At 38.9% G+C, this 14,992-nt stretch overlaps 1 non-coding gene across 1 annotated transcript; it reads right to left on the bottom strand.

Annotated features, from left to right (window-relative positions):
* Positions 1-10,960: 10,960 nt before the first annotated feature.
* LOC145056185 (small nucleolar RNA R71) lies at positions 10,961-11,067 on the bottom strand. Its single transcript, XR_013685716.1, has one exon. It is a non-coding gene; the product is annotated as a small nucleolar RNA R71 (small nucleolar RNA).
* Between the last annotated feature and the right edge of the window lie 3,925 nt (positions 11,068-14,992).

The following is a 14,992-nucleotide window of genomic DNA, read 5'->3' as shown; positions in this document are numbered from 1 at the left end:
TGTATTTCCAATATAAAAAAAACAAAAAAAAAATGAAAAAAAAAGGTTGAAAATTGCTCCAAAAAATGTGTTGATTCAAGTTGAACAATTTTTTACATACATTATGTTTTTCTACATATACACAAACATAAAATTTAAAACCAAAATAAAAGTTAATACATGAAAAGATATGTATATTATTAAACAAGAAAAAAATATATATATAAATAACTTTTGGGCATGGTCCATAACTCCATATGGACGTGTATGTGTATAAGTGTATTGTATGTATGTAAGGCTTATAAGCCTTTGCCTTCCCAATCACCCAAACCACCTAATGTGAAGCCAAAGACATTTATGGTTTAAGACAATTTAGAGCTTTATACTCTAAACAAAAAAAAAACCTCATTTTTATTTTACACTTATTAGCCCAAAAAAAAAAAAAAAAAAAAAAAATTAGAAAACCTTATTTGCGTCGAACCGGTTTTGAACTGGTTTTTTGATCCGGTTTTGATCCGGTTTTGAACCGGTTTTTGCTGAACCGGTTTCTAATAAACCGAACCGGTTTACATATGTTCGGATATTTTTGGGGGTGAACCGGTTTGGGTGTGAACCGGTTTTGACTACTTGGACTTGAACCGAACCGGTTTTCTGAACCGGCCCGGTTCATAAAAAAAAACCGGTTTTTGCATGCCTAACCTAGGCCACTATGTTTAAATTGTTATGCCCAATTGTTTATATTTGTAATCTTTAAATAAACAACCATATTTGTCTTTTATACATTTATAGGAAGTACTTATATATTTGTTTAAATTTATAAGAAATAAGAAAATCATTCATGAAGATACTAATTTTCTTTATGATTTGAATTTATATTTGTCTGATAATGTAATAACGAAAGGAATTAAATGGTTTGTACATTCGCAATAATGTCGAATGCGGATATTAGTATGGTTAACTACGGATTGACTTTGGTCAACTAACAGTGTAATACGTTTTCCATTTTTGTCTTCCTCCCTTGGTAAAAAATCGTATATATTTTTCTTCAGTTTGATTATTCTGGTCTTTTAAATTTCATTATATTGTTTTTCGTTGAATATGTAAGTTAGTTTAATATTATAAACCAGAACTTCTTGAATCATTAATTTGATTTTTTTAATTCATTTTGTTAACATTGGATATTAAATAAATGACAATTTAATCAAATGAAATACAAAACAACCCACTACTACTATAAACAAATAAGAGAAGATAAATTTAACGGTTATTCCACATTATAATCTCCTCAACTTCCTATGTAACATCCTACACCACTACTTTATTAGCACCAGCCCATGTCCTTATATTAAATCCTATTTATTTGTGTGTATATATTAGTTTACATATATTTTCTCTTTAAAATCGGCATTTAATAATATATTAAAAAAATATAAGTATAATAATTTTTTTTGGTTCTTATAAAATAGTGTTTATAAATATATCATTCTTGTTGAGAGAAAAACTTGAGACACACTTGAATAAACGTTAGAACAAGTATAGTTACGGAACTAGTTAATCTCAAAGTATCTAAAAGCTCAACAATAATAAGTTAATGAGTTAGATAGTTAGATACTTAGTTGCGGAAATGTAAGAAAGCATAAATGAAAGCAGGTGATATATCAAGTAAACACATAAGTTGATTCATAACATAGAATGCATTCAAACCAAGTTAGTGAGTGAGATCAAGCTTAGTGATAAAGTCACGAATGACTTGCTCCGAAGAGAAATATTTATCAGTTATGTTCGAGAGGATGTAGAGGGTAAGAAAGATATAAGATTTGTAAGAGAAATGCTTGAAGATAATTCAGATTTTAGATGTGTCAAAATATATTGATTGAGAAAGAGTGAGCTCTATTTATAGAGACTCGAGAATTACATTTGATTCAATCTCTAAGAGTAGTCATGCAAGACATACTGGACAATAGAGAGTATTACAGAAAGATAGATAAAAATAAACTAAGTAAAGTAAGAAGATTGTGGTTGACTAGATAACTTCGGAAGAGGCTGGTGATGGGAGCTTGACTGCGGATGCTTGTAGGCTGCGATAGGCTAAATTAAGAGGGTCACTTCATGTTTCAAAAATTTCCACCTAAGTGACCTCTAATTTTTTACTTATCAAATTTAAGAAACTTGATCAGAATCCACCAAAACTTCCTGATATTTTCCAACCAAGTGATCCTCCTTAAAATCTCGAACTTGACTTCGGTAGTCGTATGTTTCGATTTTTCTATTGAGGTTCGATAGATTTCAAGTTGCTTCTTTGTGAGACGATTCATGGAGGTCATGGAAATGAAGTACTTGACTTGATCGGTCTTCCTTTTGAAGATGACTCCAAGTTCAGGGAAGTTTGTTGCACCCAGGGATCTATCTTGATAGCCTTCGGTTGGCATCGGTGCAGGATCTAGTGGCAGTAGTTCAAATTTATTGGCAATGGTTGGGTGGATATCTGCATCGATCTTTGCGAAGTTGCAGACAGGTTCCTTCAAATAAATGCTTCCCCATTCAAGTTCTATCTTCATCTTCGGATGCTTTTCACACTTATTTTGGAACACCTTAGCTATAAGAAAAACTTCTTCTGGGTTCATACAGGGGAAGTAAGCTTGGTTGCGGACATAGTCCTGATTCCTTCTTGTGAGTGTGTATTGCACGAAGTCAGCCTTCATGAATTTGCGGGGCTTGAAGTTCTTAACTACTGATGGTCTATCGTTAGACTAGATCTTCTCAATGGGAAAGGCATGCTTTGCATAGAATCGATTAAGTCTCTCGAATTCCATTGGCAGTCTTTTGTGATCAGGAAGGCTACGGTCAAACTGCTCAAATACTGTGAAGTATTTAGCATTTGGGGAGATAGGAACATCTCGGTAGCCATCAGATGGGGGTTCAACATAAGTGAGGTATGGTTTGTAGTCTTCATCTAGCAGTCTGCGGTTGGGATTGATCCAAGAGTTTATGAAGGATTCATCCATAACAGTGTCGAAACCGCATTCTCTCCATATGAGCTCAACAAGTTTAGCTGCTTTCCAGTCAACTTTCTTCTGTTTGGTGACAGGGGAGTCATTTGAGCTTGGAGAAGACATGTGATCCACCAGATTCTTAAAGTGAGGGGAGTCTCAGGTCGTTCAGTGGAAGGAACGATTTCTTGTTGCGGTGGAGGAGATTGATTGCTTGGACTCTTGTGATGAGATAGTTGTGGTGAGGGTTGCGATGAAGGGATTTTCTAAGAAGCACTGTTGGATTGATGATCTTCTTCATAGTGTTCTCCTTCTCGATGGTCTTCTTCACTTCCCGCTCTTGAGGAGTTCAGACCCGGAGCCTCCTTAAGCTATTGTTTGAGACCATCGACGTTGGCACACACCTCCTGGAAATGGGCTTTGAGAACATCAGCCAGTTGCTGATTGTCAGGAATGGTGGTGTTAAAGAGTAGCTGATGAATCTCCTTTGTAAGTTGGAGAATTTCAGGACCATGGAAGTTTGAAGATAAAGATCGTTAGAGTTTGTTGATGGTTGCATGGAGGACTGAAATAGTGGACTCATAAGCAATGTGAGTCTCAACTATCAGTTTCTGGGAAAGAGAATATTGGTCCGCAATGACTATTTGCAGATTGTCTTTGATTGTAGATACCTCAGAGACGAGGCGCTCCGCCGCAGCCATGAATTCCTTGTGATCTGCTTGACGATTGTTATTAAGGGACCGAATTCCCATTTCTACGTTGAGAGAAATTCTCTCAGCTACCAAATGTTCCCTTGTCTCCAACCTTACAATCCTTTCGATCGAGGACTGCGGTACAGGATGGTCTTCGGATTGCGGTTGAGTTGACTTGACTGTGGCAAGTATTTGGTCTACTTTGGATTGAAGACTTAGGTCCCGTCTGATAGTTTCTGTTTGGGAAAGTGTTGTCTGGTTAAGTGTTGTCTGAGAAAGTTTTCTGACTGGGAAACAAACCATGTTGTTTGCTTGTACATATGATTGACTGTGCTGAATGATGAAAAAAAGTAATAAAAAATAAAAAATAAATTCAAAAAAAGTTATTTAAAAAATTTAATAATCCAATAAAGAAAGAAAGAGGCGGAGTTTTGTGTATAATTGTCTTTCCAGCCCATTCAGCCAGAAAGATATGATTTTGAGGCTTTCTGGGAAAGACATATCTTACCGAGAAAGACCCCTTCTTTTGTGCAAATCAAACAGTCTTTCCGGTCCATTCATCCAGAAAGATCTGTTTGGACCTGGAAAGATGCGTATCAAACGGGGCCTTAGGAATTCTTTTCTTGAAACGGCCATCTTTTTCTTTTTCTTTTTCTTCTTAGGCTTAGAGGTTGAGTGTTGAGAACCACTTGATTCCTCTTCTTCAACAAACATCATGAGGTCATCATCTGAAGGACTGGGCTGATTAACCTCCTGTAGATCAACATCATTAAAACCGAAGGTGGGAGCAGAGCTGACTTAGATTTTGGTGCCTGCATCTTGAGAGTCTTTGGCAGTTGGAGATGGAAGGGGCTTTGAAGGAGTTTGATCAGCAGTCACCTCTTGAGCTTTGCGGATAGTATCAGCCATGTTGTCCATCAGAGCTTGAACCTTTCAGAAAGTAGCTACGGTATTGGCATTGTTGATTGCGTCTGCCCAATACTTAGCTACGAATTGGAACTCTTTTTGTTTTTGTTGAAGCTGCTATGTTTGTCGTGCCTTTCTTGCTTGGAATGCCCTACGGAAAGCGACATGTTTCTTGGCTTTGGCATCATTGGATGGTTGATACTTTCTCCATGAATCATTCAGATCGATATTATCAATTCATTGGTATCGCACCGAGGTGTCCCTCGGGTTCATGGATCCTTGCACATTAGTTCTGACTGTGCCTAAACACCTGTTACAGATGTAAGCAGAGTAGGATTTCTTGAGCTTCCTTGGTCTCCTTGACCTAAAGTCAAGTCTGGCCACGGCTCAGTTTTGGAAAAGGCTGAAGAGTTGCCTTGCGGTTGGGATGGTGTTTGTAGTGTTTGGGTAACAGACAAAAGTATGGAGCGCAACTCCTCTGGGGAAAAGAAATAAAGATGGGAAGCCCTGGAGACCTTACGACGAGAGCCAGATCCATCCTCTTAGGATTGACCTAGGGGGAGTCTCCACGTTGCGGTGAAGCAGATGCACCACTTACGCCTGAGTGGTATTGGATGGTTGATTCGAATGGGTGTGCCACCACCCCAAGGACTACCGGAGCCTTTTAAGAGGCTGAGGTATCGGTCCGGTCACACATTTGGCTTGTGGGATCAAGTTTTCTTTTCTTAAGGATTGCGATGGGTTGATCAGCCTCATCAGAATCACTACTAGAGGGAGAGGGAGATTGATGTTTGCTTGCATCGACTTATGTTATCACAGGTGGGGTGATTTTCCTTTTCTTTGAAGGATTGTCTTGTTTGGAAGCATCCTTTTTGGGATTTCCTTGTTTCTTGGTGTTGCGGGGGCCTTGACGAGCAAATATTAACTGTTTGTGTCTTTGGGATAAAGACAGGTTGGAAAGAGTAGTGGAAGATGGGACTACAGTACTACCAGGGGCAATGATTGCGGATGGGGTTTGTAGAGGCAGGGTAGGAAGTTATGGGGCAATACCTTCCGTAGCTTCAATATGATCTGAGACATCAGCAGTCTCAAGACCAAGAGAAGAAAGAATGTGGGTTGGTAGTCTTCTAATGGGTTAAAAAACAGACTGATCAGATGAGGGATTGTACCTTTTGAGATCTTTGGTGACAAAGAGTTTGATGTCGTTGCCCATGCTAATTCCTACATCTGCATGAAGGTCTGGGATGCATAGAGCCCAGAACCTTGCAAACGTCAGTTCGGTAGGGTTCTCTTTTGGGCTTTCCTTTGGAATGTATTGCAAGAAATCGTCCCATAGTATCTGACCGTAATTGACGTCATGGCCGATAAAGATACTCCATACTAGCTCTAGGAGCTTGAGTCCCATGTTATCCGTGCCTCCGGTTCTGCCGGATAGACTGTGGATCACGAAATGGCAAACAAATTGCCAGACCGCAGGCAGTGGTTTTTCTTGAATCCCCAATGCCTTTGATTTTCTTTTGATATCCCATCTGGTAAAGCGCAAAAAGGATGTCCACCATGGATGGTGTAAAAATCTTGATTGAGGGATGAACAAGAAGGTTAATGGCAGTGAGAAACTTTTCTCTTGTCAAAATGACCAAAGAATCGTTAACAAGTTTCAAATGCACCTCTTGAGGATTCTCGAGTGGTCGATATGCTGAGAAGGCACATTTGAATAGGGTTGAAAGAGGAACAACGTCTGTGAACGAATCAAAGGGCCCAAACAGTGGGTGATTGGATAAGAACTTGATCATCAACTTTATTGGAGCATTGTAGAAGGAATGTTCTTCGAACGCAACCCTAAAATTGCTAGAGGCAATAGTAGGCGTAGGATGTCTTGAGGCAGAGTCTGAACCAGTAGGCTTTACTGATCCATATGCTTTTGAGTGTTTTTTTGGATACACCTGATTTCACCATTGTAGGATTTTGAAGAAGCTTTGTAAGAGAAGGAAACAGAGTGCAAGATGAAGGTTGAGGTTCACAGAGCGTACACTTTTCTTTGGGAAGAAGAAAGGGGTTTTATAGTGGCTTATGGGAGCGGGAATAGATTTTACCCTAAGTGAATTTAGGTAAAACGTTTGGGTGTTTATCTCGAAATAAGAGAGTTAATCTCAACCACAGATTACGAAAAGGATTAAATCTGTATTTTGAGATTTACCAAAAAGAGGTTTGCATTTAATGAAATATCAGGTTTAAGACCCACGTCTGGAGAATGTGTGGTGAGGGTGAGATTAATCCGTTGGGTAAAGGGAAGTTGAAACAGATTAGATGTTTTAGGGTAATAGGAAGAGGCATATTTAAAAGGATTTGATTTTGGAAAATCTTTCTTTTTGTCATCATACCTAAAATAGGTCTGACACAAGGTTTATTCAAAAAAGGATGAGACAATTACACAAAGAATGTTTTTCTTTAATGTTTTCTTTATTTAATGAAGGATCATTAAATAGCACACCATTTTTTTTATTTTTCAAAAGAATGTAACAGTTTGAAAATCAATTAAAGTGACTGCGGATTGAAACTTCATTGCGGATGGATCATATGTTGTCGGATAGATGACTGCGGCAGAAGAACTGAGAGAAGCACTTGAACAAGGATTAGCAATAACAAACAGTAATGACCATTGAAGTATAAGTATGATATATGGTTGTGGTGCATAGGATATATCAAAACCATCTATCATAAATAACTTCAACAAGGACCGCAACAGAGACCAAGGATAGTATGCGGTACCTATCAATTCAAAAAGAATTGTTGGTCCGGATTCATCATTCCTAACATTTGTAAGAAACTGTTGAGTTTTGTAGAGTCAAGTGCCTTTATGAATACATCAACAATCACTTCATGAGTATGGACAAAAATTAGTTCAATGTTACCTTTCTGGATGTGGTCATTGATGAAGTGATACCATAGTTCAATATGCTTGGTCATGGAGTGTTGAATAGGATTATGAGAAATCGCTATAGCACTTTCAGATTCACAATAGATTGGTATCCGTAGCATTTTGTATCCATAGTCCAGTAGTTGTGTTTTCATCCATATGACTTAAGAACAACAGCTGGCTGCGGCCACATATTCAGCTTCTGCGGTAGATAATGATACACAATTTTGTTTCCTTGATGACTAGCTGACTAGTCTTCCACCAAGAAATTGACATCCACCTGAGGTGCTTTTGTGATCAAGTTTGCATCCAGCATGATCCGCATCTATGAATGCTTGAAGACTGAAATCATTTCCTGCGGGATACCATAAGCCAAGAGTTTTGTTACCCTTTAAGTACCATATAATGTGTTTGGCTGCGGTCATGTGAGACACTTTTGGGTCAGCCTGGTACCTTGCGCATACACCCGTTGCAAAGACTATATCCGGTCGGCTTGTGGTGAGGTACATCAAGGAGCCAATAATACCTCTATAAGTCTTGTGATCAACAGATTCGCCTGAGGGATCAGCAAATATCTTATATCCGAAGGCCATGGGGACCTTAGCCGAAAAACAGTTGTCCATTGAATGTTTCTTTAATAGTTCGGAGGTGTATTTTTCTTGACGAATGAATATCCCTTGAGGGATTTGTTTCACTTGAAGTCCTAGAAAGAAGTTAATCTCTCTATTCATGCTCATTTGGAACTTGTTGGTCATGAGCTTAGCAAATTCATCCACCATCTTTTGATCAGTTGAGCCGAAAATGATATCATCCACATATATTTGTACGAACATTAGATGATCACCATTTTCTTTTCGAAATAAAGTGGGATCAATCACTCCTCGTTTGTAACCGGAAGAGACAAGAAATTCAAATAGAGTCTCATACCATGCTCTTGGGGCTTGTTTTAGATCGTAGATTGCTTTTTCAAGCTTGTAGCAGTGGTCTGGGATTTCAATACTTTCGAAGCCCGGAGGTTGCTGAAGATAAACCTCTTCTTTTAATTCTTCATTGAGAAAAGTACTTTTCACATCCATTTGATGAACCTTGATATTTTTGTGCGCTGTGTATGTGATATGTGCATAATTAGTTCATATTAAGTATACATTTTTATTCATTTATTAGCTAAATTATTGCATATTATGGACAAAAGGTACTTAAAAGTGTTAAATTATGTTTTTCAGTCCAAAGATGAAGCTCAGAAGTGAAAGGAAGCGGGAGAAGCAGTTAGAAGATCGAGAATGGAATAAAGAAGAAAAACACTAAAAATGGCACCTACTCGGCGAGTCCGGTCGACTATTCGGCGAGTCCAATCGAAGAATCGAGAAGATAAAGACTCGGGATCCCAGAGAGTTATCGCAATACGGGGAATGTGAGAGGGACTCGACGAGTCACCACTTGACTCGACGATTCGATTCGTATATTTAAAGATAATTCCATAGATTGATTGAGGAGAGTTCTGGGACGATTCAGAAATACTTTGCTACGATTGAGAAGCCAGAAAAACCCTAGAAGACAACGAAGGAAGCTAGAATTCAATTCCGGAGAGTAATTGAGGCAAAATTTCATCATTCCATTTATTCTTTTGTTTTATCATTATGGTTAAGCAATTTGACTTTGTTTGTTTGCTGTTATTTACTTCAATTATGAGCTAAAACCTTTAGACTTCTGTTTGAGGATACAAAGTTGACAATATGGTTTGATTGATTGGTAGGATTAATTCCAAGTTGGTGAATTTTTGTTATTTTAGCTTGCTAAAGAACCTTGTGTGTGAATAATAATTAATTTTCTGTTAATAGGAAGATAATTGATTAGCATGAACATCTATTGATTATTAACCTCATATGCTATGTGATCACTATCCTATATGTCTAGGATTAATGAATATGAAACTAGAATTAATAAGAAAATTGAGTAAATTCATGTGCAAGCTTGTAAGATGACCATCAAACAAGAAGTTAATTAAAAGAATAAATTAGTTAACTATTGCAAGTCTAATTTAACCCGAATAATTAATCTAGTGAATATAATTAAATTAGACAATTGGCCACTGTTTAAGTTAGTTTATTTGCTAAGGATTAGGGTAGTGAATACGAATCTAATCACTTGAATCGGTAACCAACGAAAGAATTAATCCATTGCACCATTACCTTGAAATCAACCATAGAGTTAACCAAGTTGAACTAAACAGAAGTTCCTTTCCAATTATTGAATCTAGTTAAGTCGTTATTTTCTAGTCTTAAATTAGTAATAGTTAGTAAGTTTCTAGTCTTGTAAAACTAGAGAAAACCCCTACTTCTTAATTAACTTAGATAAAATTAGTTTTTAATTTAATTTGCCGTTCCCTGTGATCGATACCCTGCTTATTTAGCTATACCACAATTGATAGGTTCACTGCCTTTTGTGTGTTATTTGATAATTAAAAGTAGGTTTAAAACTAAGTGAGTTTGCACACATCAAGTTTTTGGCGCCGTTGCCGGGGAACGGTTCTAAAATTAATATTAAATTCTAGTTTAATCGATCCTTTGTGTGGGATTTATCTTACACAAAGTTATTTACAAAGTAATTCAGTAAGTAGAATTAGTTTATAAAAAAAATCGTTTTTAGAATAACTGGAAATTTTCTTTTCTGTTTTTGCCTTGAACTCGCCGAGTGCACTCGTGCCGACTCGGCGAGTACATTGCAGTTTCAGTCTTTATTTTTATTTTGTTTTTGTTCTTTTTACGCGTTCTGTTTTTTTTGTTTTGTTTGTTTACAGTTGTTTCATGACCCGAGGATCTGATACGCCTCTGGTCCCTCCTTTGGAAGACCCGAAATCCGCACTAAGAAGAAGCAAAGGAAAAGTCGTTGGAGAAACCACATCTTCAAAGATCTCACCACTCAAAAACTTAAAATCCGTTTTCAACAAGAAGAAGAGCAGCAAATCAGGAGCATCCAGTGCCTCTTTGACAGTTGAAGAACCAATTCAAGAAGATATCGAGTACGAGACCGAGGAAGAAGAAGAGCATACTTACGAGCATGAAACCGATTCCGAAGAAGAGTTAGCTATCACAATGGCTAACATTGATGAAGTCCCCATGGGGGAGTGGAAGAAAAGGATGCGTGATGACACCGGGCCGGGACTTGTGCAACCCGCAATTCCCGTAACCGCCACTGTCGAACTAAAAGGCCATATTCTCGCCCAACTCAAGGAGATTCCTTTTTACGGGAAGGATCACGAAGACGCTTACAAGCACTTGGACGAAGTGAATGATGTGGCCGATTACTTCAACGTACCGAATGTTCCACGCGAGACCCAGCTTCTTCGCATGCTTCCTGTCACATTTAAAGGAGCTGCCAAAGATTGGTTAAAGTCACTTCCTCCCGGATCGATCACCACATGGGCCAAGATGAAAGAAGAGTTCATAGACCATTTATGCCCGCCCTCCAAGATAGCCAAGCTAAAGAAAGCCATTGCCAACTTCGAGCAACAACCCGGAGAATCTCTTTATGAAGCTTGGGAAAGGTACAAGAGCCTACTTAGAAATTGCCCACACCATGACCTTAATAGCCAACAAGAGGTCTCCATTTTCTATGATGGAGTCAATGTCACCACAAGGCAATTACTTGATTCTCAAGGCCCGCTCACAAAGAAGGTGCCCCCGGTAATTAAAGAATTAATTGAAGAATTCTCTAAGCACTCTATAGAATACCACAATCCGAGAAAAGAAGTAAGTCGGGGGGCAGTAAACGCGGCAAATGATAGCATGGCGGCGGTGATAGCTAAGCTTGATAGCCTAGATCGAAGAATGACAAAAATGGATCAAGCAATCCATGCTATTAGGGTAGGATGCGAAAATTGTAGAGGGCCCCATCTCACAAAGGATTGTGATTTGGATGAGAATGGAAATAAGAAAGCTCAAGTCTTTTATTCAAGTGGTGATCGATATGATGAAAATTGGCGGAAACCTAAGAAGGAATGGCTACCATACGAAGAGTATAAGAAGGCAAAGGAGGAGAAATACAAGTAGAAGGAGAGGGGACTATACCAAAAGGAAGAACCGGTAGAAAAGAAAGCCGGTTTAGAAGAGTTATTCACTAGATTCATAGCCGCGTCCGAAAAAAGACACAATGATCACGATGCTGCCATACACGAGAGCAGAAACATGCTTAGGAATCAGCAAGCATCAATTCTCAACATTGAGAAACAGCTGGGGCAGCTTGCGCATCAAGTGAATGATAGAATACCGGGTCAACTTCCGAGTAACACCGAACCCAATCCAAGAATGGAGAATGTAAGTGTAATAACCTCCAGCAGTGAAGAAACAGTTACACAAGCACTGAGAATCTCCAAGAAGAAGGCAGAAAAGGTAGAAGAATCGGACCCAGCAAAACCCGATCCGACTCGCCAAGTCACTCCAATGGACTCGACGAGTCCATGCGTAAATGAGAAAACTGTCAGTTCTTTGAAGCCTTATAATCCTCCTCTGCCATACCCAATCAAAGTAATGCCTGCAGAAAAAGTAGAAGCATACAGAACCTTCATGACGCATGTTAAAGCTTTACAAGTCAATGTGCCATTTGTGGAAACAATACTACAAACACCTAAGTACTTCAACTTGCTTAAGGGCCTTTTTGCTGCTAGGAAAGATTTGGCTGAAGTCGCGGAAATATTGATGAGTGAGCTACCTGAAAAGAAGGGTGATCCGGGAAATATTGTGATCCCTTGCCAATTTGGTAATGAAGTTTTCACCCGAGCATTAGCTGATTCGGGGGCAAGCATCAATTTGATGCCTTTGTCATTCTTTAAGAAGTTGAATTTACCAGAACCAAGGCCGGTGAATATGAAGATCCATTTGGCGGACAAGACGATAATTCATCCACAAGGCGTTTGTGAGGATCTCCTAATAAAAGTTGACAAGTTTATTTTCCCAGTAGACTTCGTGGTAGTTGATATGAAAGAAGACCCCGAAATTCCAATTATTTTGGGGAGATCATTCTTGAACACCGCGTGTGCTTTAATTGATATATGTGAGTCTACATTGACATTAAGGGTGGGTGATGAATCTATAATGTTTAAAGCTATTCCATAAGCCAAGCAAGAAGAAGAAAAGAATGAAGAAATCTCAATTGTCCAATTTGATGATGAGATATTATAAGAAGAGCTTGCATGTTTGATAAAAGAAGATCCAAGCAAATTTTTGATACACTCTGAAGAAGATGTAGATGTTAATAAGGACTTGAAAGAGTTAGAAAAGCTAATGGAAGGAGCCAACTCAGAAAACACCCAAGAATTGATGGAACCCGATCAGACTCGCCGAGTCACCTTAATGGACTCGACGAGTCCGGTCGAATTTGACAAAGACTTGGCCGACTTAGATCTGGTTGTTACTAGTTCTTCACATACCTTGGATTTAGATATTATTCATGACTCTTTAGAAGAACAAACAGCGGAAGGAGGAAAGGGAAGGAAAGTTCAATACGCTGATGTAGCATGTCTTGATACGATTCCTTTTGAAGATGGGTTGAGCATAGGAGGGGATGAAGAGACAAAGGAAAGAAAGGTGGAAGCTGATCAACCATTCACTACTAAACCTAAAGCACGAACCATCACGAAATATGAAGTAATTAAATTTAAAGAGAAGGAAGTGCAAGAGAAGGTGAAAAAGAATGGGGGAAAGAAGAAAAAGAGGAAAAGGGAAGCCCAAGCAGCTGAGGATGATGCTGTGAAAAAGAAAAGAGATGCATTGAAAAGGGCTTACATGAAGAAGATTCACGCTTACAAGACCAAGTACAAACCACAAAGGACTAGGCGTGCATTCCCGATGCTGGAAGATAACGAGACGTAGACGGGAATGAGTCTAGCTAATGACTCCTTAAAAAGAAGCGCTTGGCGGGAGGCAACCCTTTATATAGAGTTTGCTTTCTTTTACTTTTTAATTTTGTTTGAAAATTTTCTTTCGTTTTTAGAATTTTAATCTTCCAAATCATCTTACATGTCTGCTTGAGAGTGTGCATGAGCTAAGTGTGGGGTGAAATGATTTTAAATAAATAACAAAATTTCGAAAATTATGAATTTTTGCAAGAGACTCGCCGAGTCTGACCACGACTCGACGAGTCCATATGGATTTCAGAAAAAGTTTGACTTCGCGACCAGACTCGCCGAGTCGGTATTATTTACAGAAAAAAAAATAATTTCAAAATTACTTTTACAACCGGTAACTAGGGTTTTAACCCTAAGAATCGGTTTCTTCTCACACATACACTCGCCGTGCGCCTCTCTCTCAAACTTTCTCTCAAGCATTCATCTTTGTTCTTCAAGTTTTCTTCAAATTTCTCAAGTTCAATCTAAAAAGGTAACAAATTTCTTCTTGTTTTCTGTTAAGAACGTGATTATAAGGCCATCTATGGTAGCAATTGCATGAAAAACCCGTTTTTGAAAAGTAGTAAATTTCTAGGGTTTTGATTTTTCATGAATTATGTTGTTTTGACTGCTTATTCTGGCCTTAATACCTTAATAGTAAGTGCCCAGACAAAACCCTTGACGAAATTTCCAGGTTTCATGGTCTAATTTTCATCGACCCGCCGACTGACTCGTGCAGATCGTGCGACTCGCCGAGTCGTACTTGGACTCGACGAGTCGAGTCGGGGGAACATATGCGAGATGTTTTTTTTAATTATACTCTGTGTTTTCTGGGTTTTGTGTATTTGTTTTGCAGAAATCATGTTCAGAAGGGGGCAAAGTTCCAGTGGCCACCAAGGGGATTTTCCGTGGCTAAACTTCCCACAAATTGAGTCCGCTTCGACATTGCGGAAATGGAAGAAGAAGCTGGCTGACATAAAGAAGAAAGAGGTCTATGTGCCCAACCGGATAGATTGGGATTGGCTGCAGAATGTTCGCTATGAGGAGGAGTTAGCTCCTTATCTTTTGAAGGAGTTTCACCATGAAGGCGAAATAATGGTTTGTGACGGGTGGAGCCGGGTCTTCCGTATTCAAGAACTGGTTTATTTGGAGCTTTGTTTGGAGTTTTTCTCCACGGTATATTTCACCGGGGGAGTGGATGCTTATCACCCGTCCAACTTCAGTTTCTGTCTTGGGGGAGAGTTTCATCAATGCTCTATGGTCGATCTTGCATGTTGATTAGGGGTTTATGATCAACCCTTGGTCTCAACACCCATCTTTCGGGCCTTTTTGGCACAAACCCATATGGTGTTTCCCGAAGGAGTTACGAGTACGGGCTGGTGGAATACTATTGGTAACAAGGTCTATATTCCAAAGTTGGCACAAGAAGGGAGCATTCGATCCCCAATACACCGCCTCATACACCGCCTCATTTCATCCACCATCAATCAACGAAAGGATGATGACAAGGTTTCCAACCTTGACGTCTTCTATTTATGGAGCATCATTACACCCGACATTTTTTGCAACATTCCTTGGTGTCTAGCTTCATATCTCTCGGAGGGTGCGGTCAAGGATCGCAAAACTT

The sequence above is a fragment of the Lactuca serriola genome, chromosome 5 (genome assembly GCF_051521515.1).
Source record: "Lactuca serriola cultivar US96UC23 chromosome 5, Lser_US96UC23_V15, whole genome shotgun sequence".
Taxonomy (NCBI): Eukaryota; Viridiplantae; Streptophyta; class Magnoliopsida; order Asterales; family Asteraceae; genus Lactuca; species Lactuca serriola.
This window is presented reverse-complemented; position numbering and strand designations above follow the sequence as displayed.